This window comes from Giraffa tippelskirchi, chromosome 6 (genome assembly GCF_054371585.1).
Source record: "Giraffa tippelskirchi isolate mGirTip1 chromosome 6, T2T-mGirTip1v1.2.pri, whole genome shotgun sequence".
Lineage (NCBI taxonomy): Eukaryota > Metazoa > Chordata > Mammalia > Artiodactyla > Giraffidae > Giraffa > Giraffa tippelskirchi.
Window position 1 is genome coordinate 61,508,189 of NC_137280.1, and position 21,921 is coordinate 61,530,109.

General features: G+C 42.5%; 1 long non-coding RNA gene across 1 annotated transcript in view; it reads right to left on the minus strand.

Moving 5' to 3' along the window:
• The window catches only part of LOC145509698 (uncharacterized), a 49,426-nt gene extending 41,589 nt beyond the window's left edge, over positions 1 to 7,837 (minus strand). The window contains exon 1 of the long non-coding RNA XR_014056318.1: positions 7,778 to 7,837. This is a non-coding gene — a long non-coding RNA (uncharacterized LOC145509698). The remainder of the gene's footprint in view (positions 1 to 7,777) is intronic.
• Positions 7,838 to 21,921: the final 14,084 nt, after the last annotated feature.

Genomic DNA, 21,921 nt, shown 5'->3' on the forward strand with positions numbered 1-21,921 from the left:
AATTTTGAGCATTACTTTACTAGCATGTGAGATGAGTGCAATTGTGCAATAGTTTGAGCATTCTTTGGCATTGCCTTTCTTTGGGATTGGAACGAAAACTGACCTTTTCCAGTCCTGTGGCCACTGCTGAGTTTTCCAAATTTGCTGGCATATCGAGTGCAGCACTTTCACAGCATCACCTTTGAGGATTTGAAATAGCTCAACTGGAATTCCATCACCTCCACTAGCTTTGTTCATAGTGATGCTTTCTAAGGCCCACTTGACTTCACATTCCAGGATGTCTGGCTCTAGGTGAGTGATCACACCATCGTGATTATCTGGGTCGTGAAGATCTTTTTTGTACAGTTCTTCTGTGTATTCTTGCCACCTCTTCTTAATATCTTCTGCTTCTGTTAGGTCCATACCATTTCTGTCCTTTATCGAGCCTATCTTTGCATGAAATGTTCCTTTGGTATCTCTAATTTTCTTGAAGAGATCTCTAGTCTTACCCATTCTGGTGTTTTCCTCTATTTCTTTGCATTGATTGCTGAGGAAGGCTTTCTTATCTCTCAATGCTATTCTTTGGAACTCTGCATTCAGATGGGAATATCTTTCCTTTTCTCCTTTGCTTTTCGCTTCTCTTCTCTTCCCAGCTATCTGTAAGACCTCCTCAGACAGCCATTTTGCTTTTTTGCATTTCTTTTCCATGGGGATTGTCTTGATCTCTGTCTGCTGTACAATGTCACGAACCTCTGTCCATAGTTCATCAGGCACTCTGTCTATCAGATCTAGTCCCTTAAATCTATTTGTCACTTCTACTGTATACTCATAAGGGATTTGATCTAGGTCATACCTGAATGGACTAGTGGTTTTCCCTACTTTCTTCAATTTAAGTCTAAATTGGCAATAAGCAGTTCATGATCTGAGCCACAGTCTGCTCCTGGTCTTGTTTTTGCTGACTGTATAGAGCTTCTCCATCTTTGGCTGCCAAGAATATAATCAATCTGATTTCGGTGTTGACCATCTGGTGTTGTCCACATGTAGAGTCTTCTCTTGTGTTGTTGGAATAGGGTGTTTGCTATTACCAGTGCGTTCTCTTGGCAAAACTCTATTAGCCTTTGCCCTGCTTCATTCTGTACTCCAAGGCCAAATTTGCCTGTTACGCCAGGTGTTTCTTAACTTCCTACTTTTGCATTCCAGTCCCCTATAATGAAAAGGACATCTTTTTTGGGTGTTCTTTCTAGAAGGTCTTGTAGGTCTTCATAGAACCATTCAACTTCAGCTTCTTCGGCATAACTGGTCGGGGCATAGACTTGGATTACTGTGATATTGAATGGTTTGCCTTGGAAACGAACAGAGATCATTCTATTGTTTTTGAAATTGCATCCAAGTACTGAGGGTCTAGTGTAGCATTTCTCAATCCTGGCTGAACATGAGAATTACCTAGATCATGTTTGTAAAATATCAATGCCCAGGACCCACCCAAGCCAAGTGAAACAAATGCTCTAAAAGTAAGGCTCAGGCAGGTGAATAGTTTTAAAGTTTCCTGGGGGATTCTGCTGCAGAACTCTGAGACCCGCAAATCAGGTCAAACCTACTAACTTCATAGATGAGGAATCAAGCTTAGAAAGGAGACTTCCCACGATCAACTAAAGTTTGACAAGGGAGCCAAGAACACTCATTGAAGAAAAGACAGTCTCTTTAATAAATGGTTCTGGGATAATTTATTATTCACTTGTAAAAGAATGAAACAGAACCCATATCTTAAACTACTCACAAAAAATTAACTTGAAATGCATTAAAGGGTTAAATGTAGGACCTGAAACCATGAAACTTCTAGAAAACGCAGGAATAAGGCTCCTTGACATGGGTCTTGCTAATGATTTTTGGATGTGACATGTTGAACTGTACCCACAGGTCTGCAAGCCCTGTAGCTGCCCAGCCTCAAGACAGAAGAAAGAGCCTGGAGACAGTGACAAAGACATCAATGGTTTATTGGACAGAGGAATCTTACGTCTGAAGCAAAAGTTCCTGGAGCGTCAACCCACTGTGCGCAGCATACATGACAGCAGTCTTCACTTCTCAGAGGAGAAAGAGATTGCTATTTATAGAAGGAATTGACATAAGGTTACCTCATCAGTTTCCAGGGAAATCAGCAGGTCCCGCACAATTGCTCAGGTTAATGAGCATCATTATTGACCATCATGAAAGCAGATGTTTCCCTTTAAAACACTAGCAGGTGGAGCCATTCTGGACTAAGGATTAGAACAGTCACTAGCTGGGGCAGGGAACAAGCACATTCATGAGAGAGGGTGTAGGTGAAGTAGGGACTGGTCCAGTGGAGCATGTACACAGAGCAAGAGAATGGCCATCTTAAGTGACCTGAACATACACCCAAAGCACAAGCAGTAAAATCAAAAGAAAACAAGTGGGACCTCATCAAATTAAAAAGCTTCTGCACAGCAAAAGAATCCATCAACAAAGTGACAAGCTATTCTATGAAATAGAAAAAAAATATTTGGAAACCATGTATCTGATAAGTGGTTAATATCCAAAACATATAAAGAACTCATACAGATCAACAGCAAAAAAGAAAAAAAAATTTAAATGGGCAAAAGGCCTGAATTGACATTTGCTCCAAGAAGATTCATGAGAGGTCAACAGGTATTTGATATATGAAAAAATATTCAACGTCACTCTCATTGTCGTTGTTGTTGGTTAGTCGCTAAGTAGTGTTCGACTCTTTTGTGACCCCTTGGGCTATAGCCCACCGGGTTCCTCTATCGATGGGATTTCCCAGGCACAAATACTGGAGTGGGTTGCCATTTCCTTCTCCAGGGTATCTTCCTGACCCAGGGATTGAACCCGGGTCTCCTGCCTTGGCAGGCGGATTCTTCACCACTAGCCCACCAGGGAAGCCCCTCACTAGTCATTAGGGAAATACAACTTTAAACCACAACGAGATATTACATGCCTATTGGAATGGCTTTTAACAAAAAGACAAGAGATAACAAATGCTGGCATGGATGTGGAGAAAAGAGAACCCTTGTATGCTGATGGGGAGAAGGAAATGGCACTCCACTCCAGTACTCTTGCCTGGAAAATCCCATGGATGGAGGAGCTAGGCTACAGTCCATGGGGTTGTGAAGAGTCGGACACGACTGAGCAACTTCACTTTCACTTTTCACTTTCATGCATTGGAGAAGGAAATGACAACCCATTCCAGTATTCTTGTCTGGAGAATCCCAGGGATGAGGAGCCTGGTGGGCTGCCATCTATGGGGTCGCACAGAGTCGGACACGTCTGAAGCGACTTAGCAGCAGCAGCAGCAGTATGCTGATGGTGGGAATGTAAGTTGGTATAATCTCTATGGAAAACGGTATGGAGGAGCCTCAAAAATTAAAAATAGAACTACCATATGATCCAGCAATTCCACTTCTGGGAATACTCAAAAGTAATATAAACACTAACTCAGAAAGATATCTGCACCCCCAGATCGGCATTATTTACAACAGGCAAGATATGGGAACAATCCAAGTGCCCATAAATGGATGAATGAGTAAAGAAATTAACATATACATATATATACATGCAGGGGAACATTAACCATTTAAAAGAACAAGGAAATTGTATCATTTGAGACAGCATGAATGGACCCTGAAGGTAGTATGTTGAGTGAAGTCAGATAGAGACATAAAAAGACCACATGATCTCACTAATATGTGGAATCTAAAAAAAAAACAAAATCATAGAGAAACAGATCAGACTTGTGGTTACCAGAAGCAGATGGTGGAGGGAGAGTGAATTGGAGGAAAGTGGTCAAAAGGTACAAACTTCTAGTTATAAGTAAGTACTAAGAATATAATGTACAATATGATGACCATAGCTAACACTGCTGTATGATACACAGGAAATTTATTAAGAGAGCAAATCCTAAGTGTTTTCATCACAAGGAGATTGTTTTTTCCCTTTTTTCTTCTTTCTTTTCTTTTTATTGTATTTATATGAGAAGATGGATGTTAACTGAACATTTTGTGATAACCATTTCATGATAGATGTAAATCAAACCATCATGCTATATGCCTTAAACTTGTATATGTCAACTGTTTCTCAATAAAACTGCAGCAGAGGTGGGGCGGAGAAAAAAAATTTTTTTAATTAAAAAAAATTAGAAAAATGAGACCTGTCCATGGTTACACATTCTACATGGCAGAAACTGCACTGGACCCCTGGTCTCCTTGCTCCTATTCGGTCCTCTGTCCACTCTATCAAATGGCTTCTTGCCAGGAGATGCAGCTTTCCAGGCTTGGAAAGATCATGAGGACATTCTGTGAGAAGACCTGGGCTTGCTTATGAGCCCTAGTCATCTGCAAGATCAGTGAGCCAAGTTCAAAGCCAGGTTAAATTCCTTGTTGGATCACTGTGATCACAACGCCCACCTCCACGCAGTCAGCGTGGGTGATGTGATGCTCAGTGACTGCTTGCCCCTCCAGACCCACTCTCCAACCTCAACACCTCCTCAATGCCCAGGGAGGCTGACCTTTAAGAGTTGAGTCAGCCAGACTCCTCTGGCTTCTAATTCAGTTCAGCTAGTGGCAGGCAATCAGATGACAAGAGGAGAGTCTGAACATGAAGCTAACCTCACTGGACTGTGTGAAGATGATCTGAATAGGTGAATCCACCACCCCTAGTTGACTGTTTCACACAGTACATAATAAATATCTTTCCTTTCTCTCACACAATGAGCCAGGGGGAAAAAAATCTGTCCAGGGCTTAGGGCAGGAGAAGAAGATTAGCTTATATTTATAGCAAAAGATTGACACAAAAGAATCGTTTAGTTAAAGGGAACAAAGAAACTCCACCAAAATAAAACATTGTTCTGTTGATTCCCTGCTTTTGTCGTTAATTAAACCTCTCTTCTCTGGCACTGGGCCAACTTCAATTTTCTTTTCCTAATCTGTTTACTTCATAAACAACATTCAGAGCTTTTTACAATCTCTTGTGGGGCCTTCAAAAGGGTTCTTGTACTAAGAGTAATGCTTTTCCCACCATTCAGACAGTGACTGCCTGGTGGGTAATGAACTGGAGGTGGACTCCAAGGAAAAGTGATGTGGTCCCAGCCTCCCAAGCTTGACCAAGGCTGCTGAGTTCACATTCAAAGGTGCAGTGGCCTCTTCTCAGAAGTGCTGGGAGCTATCCCAAACAACCCAATTGGGAGTTTCTAATCTGCAGAAACTAACTTCTAATTTGGGGAGCTATTGTTTAGTCACTAAGTCATGTCTGATTCTTTCCGAGCCCATGGACTGTAGCCCAGCAGGCTCCTCTGTCCATGGGATTTTCCAGACAGGAATACTGGAGTGGGTTGCATTTCCTTCTCTAAGGGATCTTCCTGACCAGGATTGAACCCACGTCTCCTGCATTGGCAGGTGAATTCTTTACCACTGAACCACCAGGAAAGCCAACTTGGAGAGCTACATGCTCCCAATTTGACCCTGGTGGAAGAATTTAACGAGACCATAGAAATGAGTGGAGTAGGAAGTCTACAGGCTGGGCTGCTCTGGGGTCAACTACACTGCTGTGTGGTTTGGGACATATTGCAGGATCCCTTCATGCTTGTTTACTCACTTATTTCTTTAAATGCATAAATACTATCTTCACCCAGGGCCAGAAACTACACTTCTAACTACATTCCCACACTACTATGACTGAGAATCAAACAGAAGGACTGATGTCTTTTCCCATGGACAACCACCATTAGCATCTCCATACTATGCTTGTTGGGCTCTAGAAACATATCAAAAGTTAGCCTCTCGGCAGAGACCCTAAAAAAAGATCAAGTAGTGATCATTCTTGAGTTCATTTAGACACAGGAAAAGACATCCTTTGGAAAAGGGGATGAAATTCTTAGTTTCTCAGCCGTCTATCACTATCAAACAGGCAAAGATTTAATCAATTGCTTAGCACTGAAAAGGCTGAAATCTGAGTGCAATCTATGTCTTTGAACTTTATTGCCAATGTTCCTTTCTCAACCTCTTGAGTAATTCAATTTCCCTAAGCAAACAAATTGAATGTAGGATCAGAGAAGAAGTATCAGTGAACCCTCCAACCCACCACCACGATGCTGTCTGCAGGCAGAGATACCCTTAAACTGTTTCAAGGGCAATCCTTGCTTACTGAGTCTAGGGTGCTTGATAATGTCCACAGGCCCTCATTTCCACCAGATTCCCTTCTCTGACATGGAAGGGAACATGCAGAAACAAGGATGGCCTGTCTGGCTACTGGCAAAGCTGAGATTCCAGCCTTTAGGCCCTGCTTTCCAGAATTTTCTGCATGAGATCATAGCCCAGTGGTAAAATGAATGGGCTATGGAGTGAGCCAGGATAGAGTCCAAATGCCAGAGCTGACATGTACTTTTGATTTAATTTTGGGTCCTGGTTCTCAGTCAAAACCCACCTGAAAGGACTATACAGATTAAATAGTGTTAAAATCTTTCATTATTATCATTGCTCTTACACAGATGAGAAGAACCATAGGGAAGGACAATTAACACAACAATCTCAGTTTAAACACATGTCACTGGTTCTAAGACTCTACATTCCCAATACAGGGGGCCTGAGTTTAATCTCTAATCAGGGAACTAGATCCCACATGCCAAAACTAAGTGCACACTGCAACTGAAAGATCCTGCAAGCCAGAACCAAGACCTGGCACAGTCAAATAAACAAATAAACTATTTTAAAAAACCCATATATCACCTGTGTCACAGTTGAACATGTGTCACCTCAAATGAACTGTCCACACCACTAGGGATGGTGTGTAGTTATGTTCAGACATGTCTGTGTGTCCTCTGTGGTGGGTGCAGTCTGAGAAGGGCCGCCCTCTGGGGCCAGCGGCCCTTCAGATTCCATACGGAACCTCTTATTCAGTGAAAGCCTGTTCCCTTTACCATTCATTTCCCTTGGTTGGATGGTCTCAAGGTGGAGGCATTCTTCTGCTTTGCTCTGATATTTCCAAATTCCTCAGAATCCTGTCCCATCAAATTCCTCCAGACGAGTTTGATTTAGATCCAAGGGCTCAGACTGGAGGCCTGGGTGTCGTGTGTTTGGTGAGCCTCTGCTCCATCTCTGGTTAGATTTCTGCTGGCTGTGTTGCAGTCCACCTTCTGACAGCCATTCACACCTCCCTGAGAGTATGATCTTTCTTTCCCCTAATGCTTAAGGTGGGCCATCTGAAGGTAGTTGGAACTGTGTCCCCCCACTGATCCAAAATTTGTATGTTGAAACCCTAACCCTCAGGACCTCAAAATTTGACTATGTTTGGAAATGGGTCCTTTAAAGAGCAGTTAAAATGAGGCCAAAAGATTGAGCCTTAATCCAAACTGACTGGTGTCCACACTGGAGGAGGAAACTTGGACACAGAAAGACTCCAGGGATGCACACACACATGGTAAAAAGGCCATGTGAAGACAGGAGGAGAAAAGGGACATCTGTGAGCCAAGGAGATTTCAGAAGACATCAAACCTACAGACACCCTGATCTCAGATTTCCAGCCTCTAGAACTGTGAGGAGATTCATTTCCCTTGTTTGAGCCAGTCTGTGGCACTTTGTTAAGGCAGCCGGAGCTGACTAATACAGTCTATTTGCATTCCCCAATGTCCAGTCACTTCTCTGACGTCAACTCACGCGTTCAGATAAGCCACACTGACTCATTTCTACGGTGGCTCTGGGGAATTCTGTTTCCAGAGCCAGTGCTATTTAAGGTGTCCCTGGACGGGGGCAGAGAGGGGAGAGCCATGCACCTGAGAAGACGCTTTTCTTCCGGTCTGTCGCTCTTCCTGAGGAGACACGGTGGTTCCCAAAGGTGAGGCCCGAGCGGATGGTTACTTCTACGCACAGTCTGGCTTCTTTTACGTCAGATCCTTCCGCACATTCATTCCTTGTCACTTCGCTGGAATGCACTGACTGCATGAATACATACCAAACCACTCACCAAAGGAATTCACAGTTTTCAGTCCCAGTTCCTACACTTTGAGAAATGTTTCAGCAGCTGAGATTCTGTGGGGAGCTCCACAACGCAGCTGTAACCTTCAAATTCCAACTATGCTCTAAGCTCTCTGGATGGGCCAGAGCCCCCATATACCACGTATTGCATTGAATAAGCTGGGGAGAGGGGACAACTGCAGAGACGACAGTGCTATTAACACACTAGTAGCACCTGCACGGCTGTACAAAGCGGCTCTGGCAGAAACCGTGTCATAGACAATTAGCTCCCTCCCAGCCTCACGCTGTGTGACTAACATGCCCTTTATAAACGTTATTGATTTTCAGACATTTCTAAGTGAAGCATTTTCCTCCAAAAAGAAAAATAATACAAATCACCAAGGAAGGAAAAAGGCTCTGGTGAATATTAGAGCAGCTCCCTGGATCTCGATGAGTCCACTCTGGACATTGGAAAATAGCCAGCAGAGAAAAGAATGACCACATTTGTATAATCATCTCTGGGAAGGGAAGTGATCTGGTGCTATGTGAGGTTCTGATGCTTCTCCTCTCGTTTACCTGTTTGAGCATCCGCCTTAACCCTTTCTGCGTTTACACTCAATCATGACTTTGTTCTCCTCCGGCTGCTCTCTTCATTAGGAACCACTAAGTGCATCTCTGTTCGTTCATTGATTTAGAACAATGAGTGTCTTGTTCTTAGAGTTTGTGCAAATGAGCCAGTGTGAGAATGTGCTGCAGAGGGTTGTAACCTGTGGGGTCTCAGAGGGAAGCGTCCACCTTGGGACTTACAGGGCACATGTCTCTTCTTAGAGACTGAGACATGAGTCAAAATGCCTGTGAGTCAAAGATGAAAAGTACAATTGTCAATCAAGCCCAGCTGCCCACTTCAGCACCTCTCAGCTGCCTTTCCTGGGAATTCCTTGGTGGTCTTGTGGTTAGGATTCCACACTTCCACTTCAGGGGCATGGGTTTGATCCCTGGTTGGGGAACTAAGATTCTGCATGCTGCTCAGCACAGCCAAAAAGAAATATCAGATGTCTTTCCCTATACGCCAAATATATGGACATCAAAATTACAATCAGAAGCTTTGCTTGAGGAGCGGGGATGCCGAGTTGGGAAGTGTGTAGATTGATGCATGGTATGATACATCTACCCAAAAATAGGGATTGCCTTGGACAGCAAGGAGATCCAACCAATTCATCCTAAAGGAAATCGGTCCTGAATATTCATTGGAAGGACTGATGCTGAAGCTGAAGCTCCAATACTTTGGCCACCTGATGCGAAGAACTGACTCATTTGGAAAGACCCTGATGCTGGGAAAGATTGAAGGTGGGAGGGGAAGGGGATGATAGAAGATGAGATGGTTGGATGGCATCACCAACTCAATGAACATGAGCTTGAGTAAGCTCCGGGAATTGGTGATGGAGAGGGAAGCCTGGCATGCTGCAGTCCACGGAGTCACAGAGTCAGACACGACTGAGCAACTGAACTGAACTGAACTGAACTGAACTGATGCTTATGGGGCAGCAGACGCTCTCCAGCACAGTGTTTGAAAGGCTCCACTCGCTCCCGGCTCTTTGACAGTTTTCTTTGTTCTGTTCTTCAACCTCATTCTCACCTTTGCTTCCCCTAGTCCTTCACCAAAACCATAAACTACAAGTGAATAGCTTCTGCTGAGTGGATTCCAAAGACCCCTGCTTGATCTCCTTAGGATCAGGTCACCTTGCTTACAGTTTGCCAGAGTCCTTGGTTTCTCACCAGCAGATTCTTGCCTGGTTTACTCCCAGTCTTCCTGAATGGTTTTTCCTGGCTTAACTTCTAAACAGAAACTTTTCATCTGAGTTCCCAGGGAAACATCAAGCTCATTGCCCCCTTCCAGCCTCTCTTTCCTCCTTTTAAAAGCGCTATTGAAAACTAAAAGCTGGTTTTTCGAGAAGATAAACAAAATTGACAAGCCATTAGCCAGACTCATCAAGAAACAAAGGGAGAAGAATCAGATCAACAAAATTAGAAATGAAAATGGAGAGATCACAACAGACTACACAGAAATACAAAGGATCATAAGAGACTACTACCAACAGCTATATGCCAATAAAATGGGAAACTTGGAAGAAATGGATGAATCCTTAGAAAAGTATAACTTTCCAAAACTGAACCAGGAAGAAATAGAAGATCTTAACAGACCCATCACAAGCACGGAAATCAAAACTGTAATCAGAAATCTTGCAGCAAACAAAAGCCCAGGACCAGACGGCTTCACAGTGGAATTCTACCAAAAATTTAGAGAGGAGTTAACACCTATCCTACTCAAACTTTTCCAGAAAATTGCAGAAGATGGTAAACTTCCAAACTCATTCTATGAGGCCACCATCACCCTAATTCCAAAACCAGACAAAGATGCCACAAAAAAAGAAAACTACAGGCCAATATCACTGATGAACATAGATGCAAAAATCCTTAATAAAATTCTAGCAAACAGAATCCAACATCATATTAAAAAGATCATACATCATGACCAAGTGGGCTTTATCCCAGGAATGCAAGGTTTCTTTAACATCGGCAAATCAATCAATGTAATACACCACATTAACAAATTGAAAGATAAAAACCATATGATTATCTCAATAGATGCAGAAAAAGCCTTTGACAAAATTCAACATCCATTTATGATAAAAACCCTCCAGAAAGCAGGAATAGAAGGAACATACCTCAACATAATAAAAGCTATATATGACAAACCCACAGCAAACATTATCCTCAATGGTGAAAAATTGAAAGCATTTCCCCTAAAGTCAGGAACAAGGCAAGGATGCCCACTTTCACCACTACTATTCAACATAGTTTTGGAAGTTTGGGCCACAGCAATCAGTACAGAAAAAGAAATAAAAGGAATACAGATAGGAAAAGAAGAAGTAAAACTCTCACTGTTTGCAGATGACATGATCCTCTACATAGAAAACCCTAAAGATTCTACCAGAAAATTACTAGAGCTAATCAATGAATATAGTAAAGTTGCAGGATATAAAATTAACACAGAGAAATCCCTTGCATTCCTATACTCCAATAATGAGAAAACAGAAAGAGAAATTAAGGAAACAATACCATTCATCATTGCAACAAAAAGAATAAAATACTTAGGAATATATCTACCTAAAGAAACAAAAGACTTATATATAGAAAACTATAAAACACTGATGAAAGAAATCAAAGAGGACACAAACAGATGGAGAAATATACCGTGTTCATGGATTGGAAGAATTAATATAGTGAAAATGAGTATACTACCCAAAGCAATCTATAGATTCAATGCAATCCCTATCAAGCTACCAATGGTATTTTTCACAGAACTAGAACAAATCATTTCACAATTTGTATGGCAATATAAGAAACCTCGAATAGCCAAAGCAATCTTGAGAAAGAAGAATGGAACTGGAGGAATCAACCTGCCTGACTTCAGGCTCTACTACAAAGCCACAGTCATCAAGACAGTATGCTACTGGCACAAAGATAGAAATATAGATCAATGGAACAAAATAGAAAGCCCAGAGATAAACCCACGCACCTATGGACACCTTATCTTCGACAAAGGAGGCAAGAATATACAATGGAGAAAAGACAATCTCTTTAACAAGTGGTGCTGGGAAAACTGGTCAACCACTTGTAAAAGAATGAAACTAGAACACTTCCTAACACCATACACAAAAATAAACTCAAAATGGATTAAAGATCTAAATGTAAGACCAGAAACTATAAAACTCCTAGAGGAAAACATAGGCAAAACACTCTCCAACATAAATCACAGCAGGATCCTCCATGACCCACCTCCCAGATATTGGAAATAAAAGCAAAAATAAACAAATGGGACCTAATTAAAATTAAAAGCTTTTGCACAACAAAGGAAACTATAAGCAAGGTGAAAAGACAGCCTTCAGAATGGGAGAAAATAATAGCAAATGAAGCAACAGACAAACAATTAATCTCAAAAATATACAAGCAACTCCTGCAGCTGAATTCCAGAAAAATAAACGACCCAATCAAAAAATGGGCCAAAGAACTAAACAGACATTTCTCCAAAGAAGACATACAGATGGCTAACAAACACATGAAAAGATGCTCAACATCACTCATTATTAGAGAAATGCAAATCAAACCCACAATGAGGTACCATTTCACACCAGTCAGAATGGCTGCTATCCAAAAGTCTACAAGCAATAAATGCTGGAGAGGGTATGGAGAAAAGGGAACCCGCTTACACTGTTGGTGGGAGTGCAAACTAGTACAGCCACTATGGAGAACAGTGTGGAGATTCCTTAAAAGACTGGGAATAGGACTGCCATATGACCCAGCAATCCCACTGCTGGGCATACACACCGAGGAAACCAGAATTGAAAGAGACGCGTGTACCCCAATGTTCATCGCAGCACTGTTTACAATAGCCAGGACATGGAAGCAACCTAGATGTCCATCAGCAGATGAATGGATAAGGAAGCTGTGGTACATATACACAATGGAATATTACTCAGCCATTAAAAAAAAATACATTTGAATCGGTTCTATTGAGATGGATGAAACTGGAGCCCATTATACAGAGTGAAGTAAGCCAGAAAGAAAAACACCAATACAGTATACTAATGCATATATATGGAATTTGAAAGATGGTAACGATAACCCTATATGCGAGACAGAATAAGAGACACAGATGCATAGAACAGTCTTATGGACTCTGAGGGAGAAGGTGAGGGTGGGATGTTCTGGGACAATAGCATTGAAACATGTATATTATCATATGTGAAACAGAACACCATTCCATGTTCAATGCATGAGATAAATGCTCAGGGCTGGGGCAATGGGATGACCCAGAGGGATGGGATGGGGAGGGAGGAGGGAGGGGGGTTCAGGATGGGGAACACATGTAAACCCATGGCTGATTCATGTCAATGTATGGCAAAAACTACTACAATATTGTAAAGTAATTAGCCCCCAACTAAAATAAATAAATTTATTAAAAAAAAAAAAGAAGAGCCAAAAAAAAAAAACTCTGTTGAGTGAGAGAGAACGAGATGATGCATGCAACATTCTTATACTGGTGCTCACCACCATTGAGCACTCAGGAAGCATTGGTTTCCTTTTCCACAAGTGGTGAAGCAAGTTGTGTAGCTCTGCATATACAATCACACCATCACAGGGCAAAGAGACAGATGTGCATGCCCCAGAGATCTTCCGCTGGGTGATGGTGGGAATCCGCACCCTAGCCTAACCCCAAACCTTATTGGGATTCAAGGTGTGGGAACACCTTCAGGGAGACTGTAGGAGTGGCAGTCTGGCCATGGATGTGAGTCCTCAGTGGAAGGCAGTGCTGGAACCTTGCTGGCCTTACCGATAGCCAACCTGCTGGGGACAGTGATTGACTCTCCAAGCTGACGATGAAGTTTTGCCCGGGTTGATCTCTAAGAAGACCTCTAGTACAGACCTACAGAGAGGGTCAAGGACCCAGCGGAAATTCAACTTTGATGTGAAGCACGTTGATGGTGAGCTTCCCTAGCGGCTCAGATGGTAAAGAATCTGTCTGCAGTGCAGGAGACCCAAGTTCAATCCCTGGGTTGGGAAGATCCCCTAGAGAAGGGAATGGCAACCCACTCCAGTATTCTTGCCTGGAGAATTCCATGGACAGAGGAGCCTGGCAGGTTACAGTCCATGGGGCCACAAAGAGTCGGACATAATGGAGCCACTAACAGACACACCAAGATGGTGAACATGGCTGGATACCTTAGCTTCCTGACCTCTTGAGCAAAGATATGGCCTGATGTTCACTGCTTTGAGATGGAGCAGAGATTGTGAAAAGGAAATGGAACAGTTGGCTTTTCATTTTTAGTAAGAAAGGAGAAGTACCAGGAACTCCTCTCAGGGGATATTTTAGGGGCCCAATGAGGAGGGCACCAGCCCATCCTGCATTCTCCGAACTTCAAGTCACTCACCACAGACAGGGCGGAGGCAGCTGGAGAGACTGGTTGGTGCCCATGATTCTGATATTCCATCTGCAGCCTATAAGCTTGAGAAGAGGTCATTATGGCAGAAGGGATGACCATCTCCTCCAGAAATGAAGACAGAGAGCTTGAGCCCAGGGGTCTTCCCAAATACTAGCAGGAGAAACAGCTCTTTGTGGAGGCCCTATTACTTGCAGGGCATTAGCTATGGCACTGCGTGTGTGTGATCTCTTCTGTCTCTAGATCAACACCAGCAGCAGGTGCTTCTGTCCCCATTTTCCAGAGGGAAGACTAAGGCTCCGTGGGGATAAGTAGTTGATTCATTGAGGTCATCAGCTGGTAAGTGGCTAGATCAAGATTCAGACCCCTTTCCACTTGGCACATTGTCAGCACCTCCAGAAAAACTTCATGACAGCATGAATTCTGTAAGATTTCCTAAACGTTATGACCTCCCTGGGCTTGTTATTTTGATTTTGAACTCTCTGATAACTGTGCTCCCACTATGATTAGTGGAGAATAAAAAATCTTTAAACAATAGGAGCCCATAGGTCCTTAGAGACAACAAGGATGAGAGAAATTTCTGGTGATCAGTGGGGCCAGAGTGGGGAACGGGGTGAGATTCTAGAGCCTTTGGAAAGACAGAAAGGGGGAGCTCCTGGGAGTCAGGCCAGGAGAAGCTATATCCCAGGGGCTCCATGGTAAGACAGCCTCAGGCTGGCTCCCAAAGACATTAAATAAAGAAATCTTTAGGTAAAGAACACAGGGTCAAAGGTACACTGATAACTGGGGGCCCTGGCTATTTCATGGACTTTGGCATGGCACATATGCAAAGAGTCATTATCCTTTTTCATAAAAAGTAGTGCTCCCTGGATTGTGACAATACCATTTTCTAAAAAGTCCCTCAGGTTGCTTTTTTTTTTTTTTTTTTTTTAAACTCCATAAGGCAGGGACTTTATTTTATTCACAGAATAATACAAAGTCTGTAGAACTGAAACTTGTTTACAGTATATAATCATGAATATTAGATAAATGAATGAATAAATATCTACGTAGGTACATATGTATATCTCTATTATTAGCAAGAGTTTAAAAAATAAATTCCTTATTCTTACCAATGAAAACGTTATTTTTTTCATTTCTATCAACCAGTGAAACCATTGAACGTTAATTTCAACTGAATTACCAAGTGGTGGTTTACACGCTCAGTCATGTCCGATTTTGTGACCCCATGAACCGTAGCCCACCAGGCTCCTCTGCCCATGGGATTTCCCAGGCAAGAATGCTGGAGTGGGTTGCCATTTCCTTCTCCAGGGGATCTTCCCGACCCAAGGATTGAAGCCAGATCTCCTGCAACGTAGGCAGATTCCTTACTGACTGAGACACCAGGGAATTATCAAGTACTTTTTCCAAATCTCTAAATATTAAGACCAAAGTTATCTGTAAAGGGAAAGATTTATTGTACATATTTTAGAACAACTATTCATAGGAAAATTTCAAGCCAGTCTTCAACTTAGCGACTATTTTAGGAAAAGGTCTATAAGAAGCAATTATGTTAGCTAGCTTTACTAAAGAAACCATGCAATCTGAAATCTCTCATTACTTAACAATAACGGAGGGCTAGTCCTTGTTCATGTTACTTTTGGACTGCCACATTTCTCCAGGCTTTAGACAGGCTGAGACTCTGATACTTATTTTTTTATTCTGCGACCCAAGCTGACAAAGCTGCCCTTTTGGGGTACATGTTCATTTTCAAGTTACACACAATAAAGAATAAGAGTGCCACTGTAAAATGCAGTCTCTTACAGTGTAATTGGTATGTTATCACTTCTACTCACATTTAACTGGCAGAAGATATCATGACCAAATCCAAACTTACTGGGCAGGAAAGCATATGCTCCTTTCATAGGCAAGTTCAGTTCAGTTCAGTTCAGTCACTCCGTTGTATCCGACTCTTTGTGACCCCATGGACTGCAGTTCATCAGGCCTCCCTGTCCATCACCAACTCCCAGAGTTTATTCAAACTCATGTCCATTGAATCAGTGGTACCATCCAGCCATCTCATCCTATGTCGTCCCCTTCTCCTCCTGCCTTCAATCTTTCCCAGCAACAGGGTCTTTTCAAATGAGTTAGCTCTTCACATCAGGTGGCCAAAGTGTTGGAGTTTCAGCTTCAGCATCAGTCCTTCCAATGAATATTCAGGACTGATTTCTTTTCGGATGGACTGGTTGGATCTCCTTGCTGTCCAAGAGACTCTCAAGAGTCTTCTCCAACACCACAGTTCAAAAGCATCAATTCTTTGGCGCTCAGCTTTCTTTATAGTCCAACTCTCACATCCATATATGACTACTGGAGAAACCATAGCTTTGACTAGATGGGGCTTTGTTGACAAAGTGAAGGTCAATCAATGTTTACCAAGATTAATATCAGCTACCTTTTTGTAGTCATTTGGAATCAGAGCTATTGGTATCTATTTGATATTTGACTATAATAACTGAATTATCAAGAATTCAAGAACTATCTAGTTTTATTCATAACCCCTTGCCATCCCTAAAACTTGGTTATTCATTTTCTTGATAAGAAAATGCTGAATTTATCACACAGCACTCACATTAAGGCCTCTGAGTCTCTCGTTGTTTGGCCCAAAATGTGAGAATCATTTGTGACTCTTGGGCCATGGTGAAAACATATTTATCTGAAAAAAAGTGAAAATGAATTAAAAACTAAGAATTAAAAACTTCTGTATTGAGAAAATATTTTTTTGTGATTTGTTAAAATTTATTTATTTTAATTGGAGGCTAATTACTTTACAATATTGTGGTGGTTTTTGCCATACACTAACATGAATCAGCCACGGGTGTACACGTGTCCCTCATCCTGAAGCCCCCTCCCACCTCCCTCCCCATCCCACCCCCGACAGCTGTCCCAGTGCACCGGCTTTGAGTGCCCTGTTTCATGCATCGAACTTGGACTAGTCATCTATTTCACATGGTAATATACATGTTTCAATGCTATTCTCTCAAACCATCCCACCCTCGCCTTCTCCCACAGAGTCCAAAAGTCTGTTCTTTATATCTGTGTCTCTTTTGCTGTCTCGCATATAGGGCCCTTCAGGTTGCTTTTATACTATAAATACCTTGTCAGAGGCTGGGCCAAAGGAAACCACACTCAGGTAACCTTTGTCCTTTGGGTGCTCATCTCGCCTCCTCACTCAGTCTTACTTAATTCATATGACCCCAGAGGGCTTGGGGAGGCAGGTTTGGTGGCTAATAATATATCTATCCCTTGGGATATGTAGTGGTAACCACCTAACCCCCAGGGTTAATCTTGGGGGCTACTGGTGTGTGGAGGCCCCAGTACTATCAATGGGTTAGCTTTCACAGAATGCGTTCATGCCAGGGAATAACTCATCTCCATGCTGCCCCCTACCTGGGCCCCTTAGTCAGAGAGAGCCAGCATCTGGGCTCCAGCGCTTTCAAGATCCAGGGCCTTTCCTTCCCTGCCTGTCACCATTCACGATAACCCCACATTTGTCCCATCACCAAACCCTCTCTCTCAGTCATTACCTAACACATAAGCATGCCATCGTTTCTGATTGCTTCAGAGGTACATCCTTGACCCCTATGGTAAATTCCTTGATGTTTATGGGGTGGAGGGGAGCAGGAAGGTTGCCCTAAAGATGCTTGTATCACCCACAGCCTTAGCCCAGTATCCAACTTGCATTCACATCTTAGCCAACTCTGCAATTTCTCTAGATCCTCAACACTGCCTTCTGAACAGTGTCACCTGCAGTGTGGCCTGCTCCCTGAATTCTTTCTCATGACTTCTGTTTTCACCTAGAGTATACAGACTGAAAAATAACAAGAGAAAAGCACACAAAGGAACAGGCTAGGGAAATGAATCCTGGATTAAAACTAGTTCCCTTGGAACACTCCCCTCGTGTACATAGTAATCTCACTCTGATGAATACGGCCTTATTAGGGGCACAGGTATATTTGAAAGCAGCATGGTATCTGCAGAGACCAAGTTTGGAACAGTTGCTAAGTTGTTGTTGCTGCTGCTGCTGCTGCTGCTGCTAAGTTGCTTCAGTCGTATCCCACTCTGTGCGACCCCATAGACGGCAGCCACCAGGCTCCGCCATCCCTGGGATTCTCCAGGCAAGAACACTGGAGTGGGTTGCCATTTTCTTCTCCAATGCATGAAAGTGAAAAGTGAAAGTGAAGTCGCTCAGTCGTGTCCGACTCCTAGTGACTCCATGGACTGCAGCCCACCAGGCTCCTCCGTCCATGGGATTCTCCAGGCAAGAGTACTGGAGTGGGTTGCCATTGCCTTCTCCGTGCTAAGCTGTTAAGGTCCTTTAAAGTTTGATCCCTACTTTTGGAACTTCCTTGGCTGTCCAGTTTTTCAGACTCCATGCTTCCAGTGCTGGGGCATGAGTTCCATCCCTGGTGGGAGGATGGAAGACCCTAAGACCCTGCACACTGCATGGCATGGCCAAAAAAATACATACATATGTGTATATATATATATATTATATAAAATATATATACATATGTTTAACATATATTTAATATATTTATATGTATATATATTTTGTCCTTCAAATGTTATCATTTATTTCAAGTTCAGAAATACAGCTTCACAGTTTCACAATAGGTACCCATGACCTTCAAGAATGATACAGGATTTAGGAACTTGCTTCAAAATTTCCATTCACAGAATCCATCCATATATCAGCATTAAGAAATCCCGAAAGTGCCAAGAAGACAGTAGAAAGTATTCTGGCTCAAATTTATTAAAGAATCTATACAAAGGGCAAGAATTTCCTTCTGTACACTGTTCTTTAATATATAAAAGCAAAAGAGGAGTTTGGTTCAGAAAAGAGAGAGAAAAGAAACATAGACAGGCAAGCAAAATAAAAGCCATACATATGAAGTTAAACACAAACCAAGTAATGGTGGAATTTCTTATTGGAAGGAACCATTTTATCAAATTGGCAACAGACAATGCAAGAGATTAGACAGAATAATTTTATTGTAATTTTATATATGGTTTTTCCAGCAGTCATGTATGGATGTGAGAGTCAGATCATAAAGAAGGCTCAGCGCCAAAGAATTGATGCTTTTGAACTGTGGGGCTGGAGAAGACTCTTGAGAGTCCCTTGGACAGCAAGGAGATCAAACTAATCAATCCTAAGGGAAATCAACCCTGAATATTCATTGGAAGGACTGATGCTGAAGCTTAAGCTCCAATACTCTGGCCACCTGATGCAAAGAGACAACTCATTGGAAAAGACCCTGATGCTGGGAAATACTGAAGGCAAGAGGAGAAGAGGGCAACAGAGGATGAAATGTTTGGATGGCATCACTGACTAAATAGACATGAATCTGAGCTAACTCCAGGAGATAGTGAAGGACAGGGAAGCTTGGCATGCTGCTGTTCATAGGGTCACAAACAGTCGGACACGACTGAGTGACTGAAGAACAACAACAATTTTATATGTATTATTATACATATTACATATATATTTTTAAATATATATTTTAAATACACACACACACACACACATATATATATATATAGTTCCAACTTTTATTTCTGTCTGAGCCTCTGTTCTTCCACCTTCTTCTGTCTCTGGGCCCAGACTGAACTCCACAGGAGAGGCAGCTTGTGGGATGGGAAGAGAGTGGACTTTGGGGTCTGACAGGGATGGGTCTGAATTCCACTTCTGTGTCCTAGGAGTGATGACTTTCCTTTCAGGGCTTCTGCCATGATTAAAGAGACGTGTGTGTATGCTGGTGCACACAGTAGGTGCTCAATACATGGAAATGGTTTCTTTTGATTCATATCATTGTGAACCCTGAATATATCTGGCTGTCACAGCAGCTTCTGCCCTGGATGAAAGGCCATCTCTGCTGGCCCATTCAGTCCTAGGGTAACTGATACCTCTTCAAGGAAACAGTCCCTGATTTTCAAGTCAAATGAGACATCACACATGAAAATATGACCATGTAGTTCGCCTCCTCCAAAACAGTGACTCTCCATTGTCTAGAGAACAAACTCTAATCTCTTTAGTGAGAACAACAAGGCCCTTTATGATTTAACCTTTGTCCCCAGTCTTTCCTCAAACTCCACCCTCCTTTTACTTCCAATCATATGCACCCACTGTGACTTCCTGAATACAGCAAGCTCTCTCAAACTTCCCTACTGCAGGAGGCTGTACCATCAAAATCAGGAGGCTTAATACATTTGCACCTAGATTTCTGAGACCCTACGATTGCAAAACACAAGATCCAGTTAGAGCACATCCATAATCCTCGAGGATCTTTGCATCCGTGTCTTGCAAATAGAACACTCCTTGAGTTTGTCTGAAGCTTCCTTCAGGATGACCATGCGAGATGTGCTTGTGGTCCCCACTCCCCAACCTATCCTTCCTACATGCCTGTCAGCAGCTTTGGGTCACGGGAAAAGACATCTCCAGGCAGGACCAGACCTGGCTCGACCCTCACTTGTCATTTGGCCATGATGGGATCTTGATTGTGTCTCTGAACCTTCATTTCTTCTCTTGGGGGATGGGAGTAGTAAAAACACCCCAAAATGTTATGAGGAAGAGTGCCTGGCATATAGCAGGTGTCAATAAATATTTACTATTTTTAGAATTCCTGTAAGTAGCAGGCAATGATTCCTCTGAAATACCACTGAACCATAACAAGCATTTGGGCTGGGTTTTTTGTTTGTTTTGCTGTTTGTTTCTGTTCAGGGTTTTTTGTTTTGTTTTCATGGGGCAGTGAGGGGCGGAGGGTTGGCCATGCTATGTAGCATGCAGGATCTTAGTTCCTCCACCAGGGATAGAACCTGCCCCCCCGCTGCGCTGGAAGTGCAGTCTTTACCACTGCACTGCCAGGGAAGTCCCTGGGCTGGGTTTTATGCATTGCCTGAAAAGCTTGAACCAAATACCTTGGATGCATCTGTAGTTCAACATTAAAAAGTCAAGGTTTCATCCTCCTCTCTCATTCTTCCCTCCAGAAGCCTCTTTGTGGAAATTGCAGTCTGATAAGATACTTCCCTAGGGGAAAGCATTTTTGTGCTCCAGAGAACATGTTCAAGAATTCAGCCTCTGCAACTCTGACTCTTCAGATTTATATGATGTGTGGGTTATGGTATGGGAAGATCCGGAAACCTGGAGCCAGTGGACCTGGGTTTCAGTCCTGACCTGACTGGTTACTAGCTGAGCTGTGTGATCTTGTCTAAGTCACTTAGCCTTTCTGGGCATCAGATTCCTCATCTATAATATGGGGTATTATACTTCACCAATAAGATAATGAGAGGGAAAGTGTTTTATAAACTACAAAGTATAGTTAATGTGCAAGGTTCTTGGATATATCTCTTTTTCCCCTAGATCTGTTTTACTATGGGCTTTACTATGGTGGCTCAGATGGTAAAGAATCTGTCTGTAATACAGGAGACCCAGGTTCAACCCCTGGGATGGGAAGATCCTCTTGAAAAGTAAGTAAATGACTACCCACTCCAGTATTCTTGCCATAGGTTAAAAATCTCTCTCAGTTACAAAATGCTTTTGCATTTTTATATCTGAAAAGCAGTATTTTTTGTAATTCGTTTGGCTGTAATACTTGACCTGAATTAATGTAAGTCTATTTATAGACTTTATTTATCCTATTCATATGTTTTACTGCAGAACTAACAATGTGTTTGATTTGAAAGTGCTGTTCCAGTTACCTCTGGGGATGTCAAGATATTCTGAAATCTAGAACACATCTGGCTCCAAGAGTTTGGCTTAAGGAATTATATTCTTGGGCTTCTCTGGTAGCTCAGATGGTAAAGAATCTGCCTGAAATGCAGGAGACCTGGGTTCGATCCCTGGGTTGGTAAGATCTCCTGGAGAAGGAAATGGCAACCCACTCCAGTAATCTTGCCTGGGAAATCCCATGGACAGAGGAGCCTGG